Source organism: Topomyia yanbarensis, chromosome 3 (genome assembly GCF_030247195.1).
Source record: "Topomyia yanbarensis strain Yona2022 chromosome 3, ASM3024719v1, whole genome shotgun sequence".
In the NCBI taxonomy this organism is placed as follows: Eukaryota; Metazoa; Arthropoda; class Insecta; order Diptera; family Culicidae; genus Topomyia; species Topomyia yanbarensis.
In genome coordinates this window covers 387,592,167-387,606,920 of record NC_080672.1, presented here as the reverse complement: position 1 = coordinate 387,606,920, position 14,754 = coordinate 387,592,167, and the positions used below count along the sequence as shown (strand labels likewise).

Sequence of the window (14,754 nt, the reverse complement as noted above, 5' to 3'; positions counted from 1 at the left end):
TATTATTATAGAGGGATTCCATGACAAAGCAGTGAGCCGTAAAATTTGACTATCTTGGATTTGTTCTATTTATGAATAACAGTAATATTCCACCGACAATCAGAACATTTCAAGAGCAATTTTTTAAAAGGGCATATCAATTTTTGCCCGACTTTTGATAAAATAACCGTCATTTGTACAGTGACATCCTATAATGAGTAGCAGAGATATAGTTGAATCAAATATTCATTGGTCTCTTGTAGAACCTTGGGAAGCAAAGCGAATAACATATTACCTCTAGAAATTTTTTTATGAAACATAAATTAAAATATATTGTAACAGTCAAACATTCGTAACATTACTTGTTCCAGTTTCTAATGCAAAACGTTGGACTGCTTGTGGAGTTTGAACAATAGAGTGACGAGAAAAAAAATAACCCCATTGGACCACCCCTATGTCGATTCCTAGTCCCACCAGGAGTGTTTTTTTTTTATTCATTTCGTTTATTTGATAGGCACAAATGCGTTAGCTTGGCGGTGCCAAATGCTTATGTTTTTACATTTTGAATATCTTAAAACTAGGAGGTTACAATGTTGAAATATTTTTTTTACAAAGGAAAAAAAAGTTTACAGCTATCTTAAGACTAGAAATAAGATTCAATATACAAGAGAGGGCCAAAAGATTTTTTTATGAAAAAATTTAAAACAAGGGATTCACTTTGATATACAAGAGGGGGAGTAATAGTATTTTACGAAATATTTTACGGTTATCTTAAAACTAACAATATAGTTTAGTACACAAAAGGGGGAACAAATATTTATGAGAAACTTCACAGAAATCTTAAAACTAGGGATTCAATTCTATTTACAAGATGGAGGACAAGAGTTTCAATAAAGAGTAAAAATTATAGCTATCTTAAAACTAGGAATACAGAATACTAATTTGAATTTTTTAACTAAAACTTATGCTTGGTCAAGATATTCAGAGGGTGGCTTATTTCCGCATCAGTGTAGCAGCAGTTGTATCAAGGACAGGGGAGAGACAGGGAAAGAAGAGCAAAACTTGCAACTTTCGCTCGAAGGGGGGGGGGGGGGGGAAGGGGGATCAGCGAAACAAATTTGCGCCACCGTCTAGTAAGTCGTCGAGTTCCGGATTGGCGGATGGTATTCTTCGGACACGCGGGGAATCCTTCAAAACTCATCGGAACTCGAGTCGCTCTCGCTTCAGTTTCCTTCTATGCAGGAGTAGTGGTAAGGGCGACGGCGGTTACATAGTGGCGCTCTGGAGCTGATCGGTTCCACAAGGCAGGAGGAAACTCTAAAAACGAGAAATAAAAGAGAGGGGCTAAATTGGGATATTTATCGTTTTTATGAAGGTATAAATAAGGGACATATAGGGGAAATCACGAGTTGCCAGCATATCTCGGACTGGTACATTGGGTGGTCTACCTCGGGCCCGAAGGGATTCCTTTAACTGAGACCTGGCGTCACAATACCCGGCGCATACCCAGACAACGTGTTCGATGTCGTGATAGCCCTCGTCACAAGCGCTTCGTTGATACCTTTGGGATAATCGAATGTAGCCATCGTCCAAGTTCCCCGTTGCTCCACGAGGTTTTCCAACTGTTGAGCGTCCTCTGACGACAAATACTAAAAAATTCGTTGAAGCAGATTGGTCTTTCGTATATGTCACCATTTAATGCGCCCGCCTTTGCTAATGAGTCGGCCTTTTCATTGCCCGGGATAGAACAATGAGAGGGGACCCAAACAAAGGTAATCTGATAAGATTTTTCAGATAACGTACACAAGGACTCCTGTATCATCCCCAGAAAATACGGGAGTTGCTTTTTTGGCTTCACCGCACGAAGAGCCTCGATAGAGCTGAGGCTGTCCGAAATGATAAAGTAGTGATCTGTGGGCAGAGTGTCGATGATCCCAAGGGTGTACTGAATTGCAGCTAACTCTGCGACGTAAACTGAAGCGGGATCATTGAGCTTGAATGAAGCGGTGATAGTATTGTTGAAGATACCGAAGCCAGTGGACCCATCGAGATTTGATCCGTCAGTGTAAAACATTTTGTCGCAGTCGACTTCTCGGAATTTATTATAAAATATATTGGGGATCACCTGCGGGCGTATATGGTCCGGGATTCCACGAATCTCTTCCTTCATGGATGTGTCGAAGAATACAGTAGAATCAGAAGTATCTAGGAAACGGACACGGTTGGGATTGTACGAAGAAGGATTGATGCTCTGTGCCATGTAGTCGAAGTACAAGGACATAAAACGGGTTTGAGAATTAAGCTCGACGAGCCTCTCGAAGTTTTGAATTACCAACGGGTTCAGAATGTCGCATCGGATGAGCAATCGATATGAGAGTTCCCAAAATCGATTTTTTAGCGGAAGAATGCCCGCCAGCACTTCGAGACTCATCGTATGGGTCGAGTGCATGCAACCCAAGGCAATGCGCAAGCAACGGTACTGGATTCTCTCCAGTTTGATGAAGTGTATGTTCGCAGCGGAGCGGAAACAGAAACACCCGTACTCCATCACCGACAATATCGTTGTTTGGTACAACCTGATCAGGTCTCCTGGGTGAGCACCCCACCATGTTCCAGTTATTGTTCGGAGAAAATTGATCCTTTGTTGGCATTTCTGTTTCAGATACCTAATGTGACATCCCCAGGTACCTTTAGAGTCGAACCAGACCCCGAGATATTTAAATGTGAAAACCTGGTTGATCGTTGCATCCATTAATAAAAGCTGGAGTTGCGCCGGCTCACGCTTCCTAGAAAAAACAACCAACTCAGTTTTCTCCGTGGAGAACTCAATACCCAGCTGAAGAGCCCAAGCAGACAAATTGTCCAAGGTATTTTGTAATGGTCCTTGCAAGTCGGCAGCTTTGGGCCCTGTAACAGAGACCACCCCGTCGTCTGCAAGTTGCCTTAGCGTGCATAAATTGGCAAGACAATCGTCAATGTCATTCACGTAGAAATTGTAGAGCAGGGGACTTAGACATGAGCCCTGGGGAAGACCCATGTAGCTAAATCGCGATGTTGTTAAATCGCCATGCGAAAAGTGCATGTGCTTTTCAGACAACAGGTTTAGCAAAAAGTTATTTAAAATTGGTGAAAGACCATGCTGGTGCAGCTTCTCTGACAGAATGTTGATAGAAACTGAGTCAAAAGCCCCCTTAATATCCAAGAAGACTGATGCCATCTGCTCTTTGTTAGCATAGGCCATTTGGATTTCTGTAGAAAGCAACGCAAGGCAATCGTTCGTCCCTTTGCCTTTGCGGAAGCCAAATTGTGTATCTGACAGTAAGCCATTTGCTTCAACCCAATTGTCGAGGCGAAACAAGATCATTCTCTCGAATAACTTCCGAATACAGGACAGCATTGCAATCGGCCGATACGAGTTGTGGTCGGAGGCTGGTTTTCCTGGTTTTTGGATGGCGATGACCTTCACTTGCCTCCATTCATAAGGGACAATGTTACCCTCAAGAAACTTGTTATATAAATTCAACAAGCGCCTTTTTGCAGTGTCAGGCAGATTCTTCAGCAAGTTGAATTTGATTCTGTCTAACCCTGGGGTGTTATTGTTGCACGATAAGAGAGCAAGTGAGAACTCCACCATCGAAAACGATGTTTCGTTCGCGGTATCGTGAGGAGACGCGGCGCGGCACGTTTTCTGTACCGGGACAGAGTCCGGACAGATCTTCTTGGCGAAAGCGAATATCCAACGGTTTGAATATTCCACGTTCTCGTTGGTACTATTACGGTTACGCATACGTCGAGCCGTACCCCAAAGAGTGCTCATCGCTGTTTCTCTCGTTAACCCGTCGACGAACCGGCGCCAATAACTGCGTTTTTTGGCTTTCATTAGACTCTTCATTCGCCTTTCTAACGACGCGTACTGTTGATAGCTAGCGGGTAACCCGTCTTCCCGGAAGGCCTTATATGCAGTGGACTTTTCCGCGTACAGCTCTGAGCACTCTTTATCCCACCACAGGGTGGGAGACCGTCCATGGGTATTCGCGCTGGGTACTGGTTTAGTCTGAGCTTGATTCGCACTGTCGAGAATCAAGCCAGCCAAAAACCTGTACTCTTCCTCCGGAGGAAGTTCTTGAGTGGATTCGATTTTAACGGATATCGCGGTCGCGTAACTCTTCCAATCAATGTTCCGTGTGAGGTCATATGAGACATTGATTGTTTCCGATGGTCTTGAACCGTTAGCAATTGAAATCACGTTAGGCAAATGATCGCTACCGTGGGGATCAGGGATTACCTTCCACATGCAATCTAACTGTAGCGATGTCGAGCAAAGCGACAAATCCAACGCGCTTGCGCGTGCTGGTGGTGTAGGAATCCGCGTCATTTCTCCCGTGTTTAAGATGGTCATGTTGAAATTATCGCAAAGATCTTGGATTAATGTTGATCTATTATCATCATGAAGACAGCCCCATACCGTACCGTGCGAGTTAAAGTCTCCCAGAACTAGCCGCGGTGCCGGTAAGGATTCCGTGATATTACAAAGCGTTCGGTGCCCTACCGAGGCTCTAGGAGGAATGTAGATGGAAGCAATGCAAAGGTCTTTACCTTTGATTAGAACTTGACAAGCGACAATTTCAATGCCTGGTGTCGAAGGGAGGTTAATTCGGTTGAAAGAATAGCACTTTTTGATCCCCAAAAGTACTCCTCCATAGGGGTTTTCTCGATCCAGCCGAATTATATTAAAGTCGTGGAAGTTGAGATTTATATCGGAAGTTAACCAAGTTTCACATAATGCGAAAGCATCATATTTTAAACTATTTAGTAAAAATTTAAAGGAATCGATTTTCGGGAGGATACTTCTGCTGTTCCACTGTAGAACAGTGATCGAATCGGTGACCTCGTTCGATGGCTTAGCCATCGAAGGATACGATCGCTGCAAGGAGGGGCCATTTAGTAGTCAACTGCTTCAAAAATGTTTGCACTATAGGAAGAAAACGTATCAGAAGGCTTTTAAGAGGATCAGTAACATTGAAAGCTGTGAAAATTAAGTCCACTATGTCAGAAAATTTCATTAGTCCGCTACTGGACTGAGTATCTGTTTGAAAAAAGGGGACACTTGGGGTTTTGGATGTCCCTGGAAGTGGTGGGTACTCCTTGTTAGAATTAATATTTCCAAGTCCTGGAGCAAATTGCTTCGGCTTTTGTGCATCACTTCCGTTGGATTTATTGGTTGTAGATGGCGCACTCTGAGTGGACGACACCTTGGCACCCTTACGAGGCAATGTAGGGGAGGCTGGATTTCTCCTCTTCCTGGATTCCCCTGGGTTAACCAAAGATGTTCCCTCTCGTGGGTCGTCAGATTCTTGCTCAACGTTAGCCAAACCAGCATAGGGATTTTCGGACAGGACAGATGGCGAAGCATTCTTTAGCATTTCTGCATAAGAACGCCTTGAGCGTTCCTTAAGGGAGCGCTTAATTTTATCCCCGCGCTGCTTGTACGCAGGACATGATTTAAGAGCATGTGAAGGGCCCCCGCAGCAAATACACTTTTCAGTTTCTTTGTCGCAAGAGTCATCCTCATGCTCTCCTTCGCATTTGCCGCATCGTTTCTTATTTCCACAATATGTGGCTGTGTGGCCCAACTGCTTGCAATTGCTGCAGTTCATGACCCGCGGTACGAACAGGCGAACTGGTAGGCGAACCTTGTCAAGGAGGATGTAGTTGGGAAGAGAGGACCCGGCGAATGTCACCCGAATCGAGCCTGATAGAGAGTAGGTAGTCTTACCTCCCTCGGTGTTTGCGGTATACAATTGTTTGCATTCTAAGATCTTAATCTGTTCAAGAGAGGGGTCCTTAAAGCAGCCAACCCCGTGCTCCAACAGTTCTTCGCATTTCAGGCCCGGTTCGGACACTACCCCATCGATTTCACAGGCCACACAAGGCACGTATGCTTTAAATTCCCGCGTAAAGCGCTCACAGCAAGCAATCACGTTTGCCTGGCCGAGATCACTCACTAGAACACGTATCTTGTTTGCCCGAACACGTGTTATCTGAGTTACGGCCGGATAATTAGCAGTCAGATCTCGAGAAAGTTTTAATATATTAACCGGTTTCTCTCCGGTCCGAAAATATACCACCCATGGCCCAGAGGATCCTTCTGGGTACTGCTTTATACGGGGAGCAATGCGAGTATTAGGGGGATCAGGGACTTCCATGATTACATCAGATGGTATTTCGCCCTCGGCCATTTAAGCACGAGGGCAGAGCGTTATATAAACGGGAATGTGTCTTATTATTTGATTACAAGGTAGAGTAAAAGTAGGGAAAAGGAAAGAAAGCAAACGAGGAAAAAAAAATAAAGCAAAACTTATCTGCAAACAACGTCGATTGTTCCGCACCAGCGAAAACAATGTACTGGATTTACTGCCGGCACCAGCAGAATGGCAGCTAACGAACGAACAAAGGATGACCTTGAATCACTGAATTTACACACCGAACACCACTGTGAAATATAACGATCCGTTCCGTTCAAAGGTTGGGAGACGTATATGACCAGGAGTGTTGTTTGACCTAAATTTGACCCAATTCGGACAAGTCTAGTTACCGGACCAAATTGTCTGATGTTATCTGATGTTGTATTAAACCAATTTGCGCATTAGGGGCACAAAACCTAACTTCAATGAAGTGTTGATTTTTTGTGTTTCGAATTCATCTCATCAGTAACTGGCACCATCTGATAGATGCATCGTCTAACTAAACACCTAGATGGTGCTAATTACTGACGAGATGAATTCGAAACACAAGAAATCAACACTTAATTGTTTGAAGTTTGTTTGGGATAGTTTTGACAATTAACACGAAAAAAACCCACCAGCTCGCATTTTCACCGCTCGGTGATACTGTATTCATCAGTCCTGCCTGATATGAGTCATCCTTTGACTAGAAAGTCTTAGTTCTACATATCGCTACATAAAGGGAGCTAATACAAACTATTCAATAGAGTGAGATGGAAATGAGGTGGCTTAACAAAGTAATAGAACTGACCTTTTTCAGTAATTCTTGTGAACATATCCATATCTTATCTTTTGTGTGGTTTAAGTTCTTTTATGTTTTACAATGGAACTAAAGGCTAGATCATTTAGTACTGTCGATTGCGTGTATTTCATTAACTTTTTTTTCAATCCAAAAACATTCTGAAGATGACACATTTCAAAATAACTGAAAGAAATCATCCATCGTTATTACGAAGAAATTCTCCCACATTTCTGTTGTTCCTTCAGTCACGGTTTTGGCTAACTGATTCCACTTATTCTTCATCTGGCCAATTTCGCTGGTGATTGCTCCTTTCATCTACAGTTTTCAATTCATTGTGACTGAGGTCAATTCGGTAGATTCAGCTCTTTTGGGATGAACTGTACTCCCATATCGTTGCTCCATTGACGCACGTCGTTGCTGGTTTTCTTGCCACAGGATCAGATCCCTTGCCAAATTATAAATTTTTTCGCGATGCTATCCGCGAGAATAAATTTGACTCCGTCAGGCACATTGCTGTGAGCAAAAGCCTTGTAGATTTCCGAGATTTGTTTAAAATCCTTATTCTACAGCTTAGGAACTCGTGCTCTGGTCACTGTTTGTTGTGTGAGGCTTCGGTTTTGTTGTTTACTTTCTCGGTAACATTTGTAACCTTCTCAAAGATAGATTCACCGCAAAGTACAGCAGCTATGATACCGTGTTTTGCTAAATCGTAATTCGAGATGTTAAGATTAGCCGTGATTTTCCGAACGAGTTTTAATTGCAGTTGACGAGTGGATTGTATTTTACGGGCAGTTATCAGAATTTACTTTGAATAATCCAGTACGTTTGCCAGCGGTCAGTTAACCAAATTTTGGAGGTATCTTCACACAATTTTTTTTTTCTCTCCTGCATAAGAACCACGTTAGTTTAAAACTGTAAAAAATGGACAAAACGAAATAGCTACAATACTCACTCTTCTGCAGTTCAATAAATCCTGGACAAAACTAGTGGTTCAGACAGTGTACTCGTTGTTAGTGACTACAATCTTCCCCATCTCATGTTCGATGCAGATCTCAAATGCTACCTACTTGAAAATGTCATATATGAACAAGAGATAGCTATCACCTAAAAGATAGTCGGGGGAGGTCTGTGTCAAATCAACTCTCACTAACGCAAATGCACGGACGCTCGAGATGAGGTTTGATACCGCTTTTACCGAATCCATCAACGGACACGATTTTGACTTCAATCGGTGCAGTTTTGATAATGTTTCAGTGGCCTTCGATTCTGTTGACTGGTGTGATCTGTTAGTGCAAAAGATCTAGATGATGCCGTCACGATGTTCTACGGAACTGTATACGAGATACTCCACTATATAGTTCATAAGAAACGTATCAACATAAAGGCGGATTACATGTATCCGTTGTGGAATTCTGAGCTTCGTGGTCTACACAATATTTTCCGAAAACAACGTTAGCGATACTTCCGTCACAAAACCGACCGGCGAAAACAAAGCTGTTCTTCGTCATATCGAACTTCAATATAAAACTGCCCGGATCCAAAGCAACCTTCGGACCAACCTCTCGACATTCTGGTAGTTTGTGCACTGAAAACGTGCTGGTAGTGTTCCCATAAATGTTTATCTCGAAGATACCAGCCAGCGCGCAATCCAAAGCTGAATCCGTGAACCTTTTTACAGCACACTTTCGCGGTGTATTCAACATACCAGCAGTCTCTCCGTCATAATAGTGAAAACGTTACCATCATACAATATCACCCGCTTTACCCAGTGTTGACCCATTGGAATGACTAGACCCAGATTGCTTGTTTCCAATAATCATAAAACGATGCGCATGATTTTTGTCAGCTATAATTCCAATTCACAAGGCTGGAGACATTAATAATGCTGAACATTACAAAGAAATCTCGCTTTACTCTCGACCTGTTAGTCCTTGAAAAATTAGTTTAAAATGTTTAAGCTGCTGCTTCTCACATCATCGACGATCGTCAGCACGGATTTGTGAAGCAACGCTCTACCACTTGAAATTTGTTCATGTACACTAGCATCTTAGTCACCTCTGTTGAGAAGCGTCCTCAAACCGATGCAATATATATTTCCTTCTCAGAAACACTCGATAAAGTACCTTACAACACTGCTCTTCGGAAACTACAGGGACTGGGTTTTTCTCATTGGTTAACTGGAGGGTTGCGATCCTATCTCTCTAGTTGATGTGTTTTCGTTTCGTTTTGGTTCAACACGTTCTAGCTTGTTTGATATGCCAACCAGCGTTCGTCAAGGAAGTCACGTAGGGCCGTTGATTTTCATTTCATTCATAAACGATCTCTACATTCGTATCAAATCTGGAAAACTATTCTTCGCCGACAATTTAAAGATTTTTTGTCCAATCGCTTCTGAAGTTTACGCTTCTGAAGATAACGAAATTAATATTGAACGGGGCCTGTTGAATGACATGCATGCAGGTAAACGTCGACTAATGTGAGATAATAAGTTGCAGGCGATCGTCCACTCTACCCCATAATGAATACTTACTTCAAGCCCGCTTCATCGAACGAGCGGATTTTTTCCGTGACTTAGGAGTGTTGTTTGATAGAAAGCTTAGCTTCTCGGATCACATCACCGCAACGTTCGGATGCGTTCGCAACATATGGTTTCCTGAAGTGAAATACCACTGACTTTGACGATTTCTACACGGTAAGTGAATCACTAAGAAGCATTTTGGAGTATCCATGAATGAGCTCCACATCACATCTTCTAAATCAGTGGTTTTCAACCGGGAGTGAATTCACCCCCAGGGGTGAATTAGATTGTCGGAGTGAATAATGCGGGGTAAATTTTGACATTTCCATCAAATATTTACCCCGCAAGTCCGTTTGTCAGAATTAAGATGCTGACTGAGAGTGTTCAGGAACAGGTTTCTAATAAGACAGTATGGTTTTCATTCAATTGAAAATCAGTATTTCTTTCTCTGACAGCGTAATGGTAAGCAATTTTCGAAATGGGGTACATGATGGGGATCAATATTCGGAAAAGGGTACATGGAGTGAAAAAGGTTGAAAACCACTACTAAATAAACCGGTTGGAACGCGTACAAAAATGTTTCGTGCGATATGTTCTAAGCGTGTCTACCGTCGTACAACGATGGAGGCATGCTGCTTAAGGACATGCTGAATAGAGCCACAAGGTGGCAGCTAAAATGGCCGCCGTCGTTTCTGCTTCTTCTTTTTCTTTCATCGACAAAATCAAAACATTGCATTGGCGCGCAAGACAAAATCTTTTGTAACTTGAATGTCTTATCTCAGATTGTATCACTGTATGCAGGCATGTTAGCACAAGCAGATGAATTATGATTCTCTTCACGGAATTTTGATTCCTTTGGGAAATTTGCACCTTTTTATTTTTCAAAACAAATGAAACACGTGGTGCAAAAATCAGTCAGCTGATTGCTGAACGATACGCTTGTGTGCGTGCCATCTCATATCGGTATAGTACTTTCTAACCGCACACAGATGCTGCACGTAACCCGAACATAGCCGAACATAACCGAACCTTTGTTGTGATTTTGGCATCGCTTCACCTTAAGTTACCGACGTTCGATTTTCGCCGCACATTCTTGCAAAGAATGTTTATATTTGATATGTTGTGTAGTAATATTGACTGCCCAGATATTCTTGCACGTATTAAATGCATTGTACCCCCTCGTTCTCTAATGGGGTTTTCAATTGATTGACACCGGTGTAGTGGAGTGCACTGAAACTGCACCGTTTTTGCACTTTCTAGCAGAAGTGTAGAAAACTGGGTATGTTCCATTGACACTTCTGCTAGAAAGTGCAAAACCAGTGCTATCCACGGTGTCAATCAATTGAAAATCCCATAAGAAACCGGCCCCTTTGGTGGATTCCTAGACACCGTACCGTTCATGGTCAAAACAATCATGTGGATAGATGCGACGGTGCCGGTGGTTGAGTGGTAAGCGTGACCGCCACTCATTCCATTTGGTCTGGATTCAATCCCAACCGAGGTCGTTGAGATTTTTCTGAGGTGAAAAAATCTGTGGTCGCGTCTTCCTTCGGAAGGGAAGTAAAGCCGTATGTCCCCGGTCCATGAGTTGGTGGATTAATATCTCTAGTCCAGATAGTGAAGTCACCTCTCTGGTGTCGGTAAAGATCTAACTTCTATATACTTACTAACAAATATCCTCCTCCATCGATACTTGTGGAGTGCGCAGTAGTATATACGGCCTCTAGCAAAAGCAAGTATCGGACTAACATTCCTTTCCATTCCTTCTCCGATCTACGTTCAGGCCTGGCCGGTGCCGGTATTGATCAATAAACACTTTAGGATTACCAGAATTTGTGCATTAAAAGATGTTGCGCTACTCCCAAATATAATTATCTACTGATTCCCTGTACAACTTCAGCTAGTCCAGATCGATAACGGAGTAGCAGCCAGGGGTGGTCGCACAAGCTCTAGCTCAAGCTCAAAACAATCATGTGGATATATGTTGTTACAAATCCAACTAAATCTCACATCTGTTTAATTTAAATGTCACAAATCTAATTATAAATAGCTATAGGGCTTTTAAATAATTCAGATAGGGGCCATACACTAATTACGTAAGGGCATATGGGGGGAGGAGGAGTTTCAAAATATCTTACAAATTCTTATCTGAGGAGGAGGTAGGGTATGTCCTTTCTTACGTGATATCATAAAACAAGTTTAAAAAATTAAATCCGTAAGAAAAATATTCTTTTTAATAAGAAAAAGGAACTATTTTCATTTGTACCATATAATCCTAATATAATAATGTTCTAACATGCGATTGTTAAAGATCTTGAATGTCGAATATTTCCAGAGTGTGAACTGTATTTTAATTCAAGAAAATTCGAAGATGGTTAACTCGGAGCTATGCGTACGATAAGCGTCACAGCTGGAACTCAGAATAAATTCACGCCAGAAGAGGTTATAAACTCTTTTAAATTCTACATCACAAGAAAATAGATTCAAAGGAAGTGGAATATAGCACATAGATCTAAATACTAGTCGCAGTGGTTCGTCTCCAAAAAAAAGTGGAATATAGCAAAGCAGATCATATGGACCAAATTAGAGTTACTGATTATCTGACAACAGTTATTATTTCTACTGGGCGAGATTGGCATGCAATTAAAATTCTGCAGATGATTACAGTTAAATTTTGTCATGAGTTTTCTTGTAATCATTCTATACATATCGTTTTCGCTATCTTATTATTTGATGAAGTAACAATGCGATTTTTTAATTACGATAATCATGATAAGATCTTATGTAGGGGGAGGGGGAGTTCACCAAAATCTTATGAACTCTTATCTGGGGGAGGGGGTGGTTGAAAAGCTCTAAAAAAGCCTTACGTAATTAGTGTACAGCCCCATAGTAGATTCTATTTTTGTATAAACTGTACGGTGTCTACCGGAGATCGGAACAAATAGATAAACTATCCGACCACTGCACAGTGTTTGCAAATGGGCAAAAACGTGGTCAAAATTGTTTAGACCATGAAAAGTCAATGATCAAGCTAGACGATTTGTCTGAACTAGTACCCAAACTAGCACTAGTTAGACACTATATCCAAACAGTCACACGACGCATATGGCGCTTGAAGCAACTGGCAACGCTTTCTCGTTAGCAATCTAGAGCTTCAGCCTTTGCTTTCCGAGACATCACTCGAGACATACCAGTTGCTTTAAGCGTCACATGTGTCGTGTGACTGTTTGGATGTAGTGTCTAACTAGTGCTAATTTGGGTACTAGTTTAGACACATCGTCTAACTTGATCAAAATTGTTCTGACCGCGAAAAGTCTACAACTTTATTAAGCAAAGATGTAGAGTTTTAAAAAAGAAACAACTTTGCCGAAGAGAGTATGTTAATCTGTTGATTTTAATGGCCATTTGTGGAGTTTTCCATGATACATCCCTCAAAACTAATTCCATTAAAATAACTAATTCAAAATTTTCTAAAATTTCAAAATATTCTAGGATTGACATTTTTTGGGAGTAAAACCATTGATAACTTAACAAATCTAACCTTTGAAAGAAATAACCTTTCATGATAAAAAAGAGAATATCCTTAGAACATTTTGAAATTCCAGAAAATCACCAAAAAAGTTATTCTAAAAAAAGTCATTTTAGGTAGGCCTTACATGTTTCGTATGATTGCTTGGATATAGTGTTTAACTAGTGTTAATTTGGGTACTAGTTTAGACATATAGTCTAACTTGGTCCCAAGTTGGTGCTACTGACGAGATGAATTCGAAACACAAAAATACAACTTAATTTTGAAGTTAGGTCTTGTGCCCTGAATGCACAAATTGGTTCCATCCAATTTTTCCCTTTGGGAATATGTATTGCATCATTTTGATCACTTTTTTGCTTATTTAGAAAGAATATGTGGATAGTCCAAGTCGCCAAAATTATGTGCCCCATTTGTGCAAGCCTTTACTGGGTGCGTCATGAAACTGCAAAAAAAAAATCCATATAACATAAACAAAAGTGAACGTATAAGCTGCAAAGTATGGTTGCTCCCAACTGCGAGTGAAAGAAGTAAATCACAAAGTAAATTTTGCCCCTTGCGGGAGGACACAATCGCGATTGACTTTTCGCAAACACGTCTTAGACCCGCAGTGCGTGAGGCAGAACAGTTGTTCAAGGTTGTACTCACAGAAGTGTCACACATACAGCTACATTATATGAGACATGTAGTACTAATAATGTTCAACCTCTTAGTCGGTTTGTTGCGGAGAGCAACATGCAATACGACATCGAAGACGGAAATGTCAAATCCAAGATCCAAGAGTGTATATGAACGTTGATCTTACGGAAATTCGTGAATTGGCACCGCCTACTAGTACGTATTCGAAGTTTAAGGAAACGACGAAAAAAAAAATCGGTGCGAAACCGAAACAGTATAAGATGAATATTATGGTTGCTTTGGACAGCAGCATGTATAAGTTATGATACTTTGCAATTCTGTTTGTTCGGTATAACAATACAATGAACGATCATTATATTATTACATCAACACACGAAAACATCATTAAAAAATATATTGGCCAGTGAATTATGTGCTCAAACTCATTAAGACAATATGCATATTCATAAATTTCAAGAATAATGCGGAAGAATATAGTTCCTTAAAAACATTCACAGCAGTTTACAGTCGTCACTATCGGTTGAACTAACCATCCATTAATCAAATTCACGAACAACAAAACTGGTAAAGTGATATCGATACTTGCCCATCAGAAACGAAAACACATGACAGAAGCAAAACACAAAAGCACTAAGGTTAAATATCGCCAATGAATAACATAACATAACAAAACACAACAAATAAATCTCCGCGCTACAAATAATGCCGTTACTGAGCCGGTTCGCATGAGATTTTGTTTTTAATTCAGCTAAGCTCCCCGGAAATTGAATACACAACGTATCGGAACGTAGCGCTTTGAATATCATCCCTGAATCTGGCAACATGTGTTTATTGTTTCCCGATGGCAAATAAAGACGTAACCTACCGCTATACCTATAAGAATTTTCCCTTCTAATTTTGCCGCTCAAACACTCACGAACGGAGCATGCATGCGGCGAACGAATGCACGATTTACATTTATACGACTTTCTTCCTGGTTTTGCAGCCCGGGTATCCAACCGTCCGCTTCCCGGCACCTCAGGTATCTAGTTTGAATAATTTCAGCGCCAGAGTCAACACATTCGTT

The 14,754-nt window shown here is 41.3% G+C and overlaps 1 protein-coding gene across 1 annotated transcript in view; it reads left to right on the top strand.

Moving 5' to 3' along the window:
• LOC131693215 (uncharacterized) overlaps positions 1–14,754 on the top strand; it is a 206,035-nt gene that overhangs the window by 171,439 nt on the left and 19,842 nt on the right. The window lies entirely within an intron of this gene.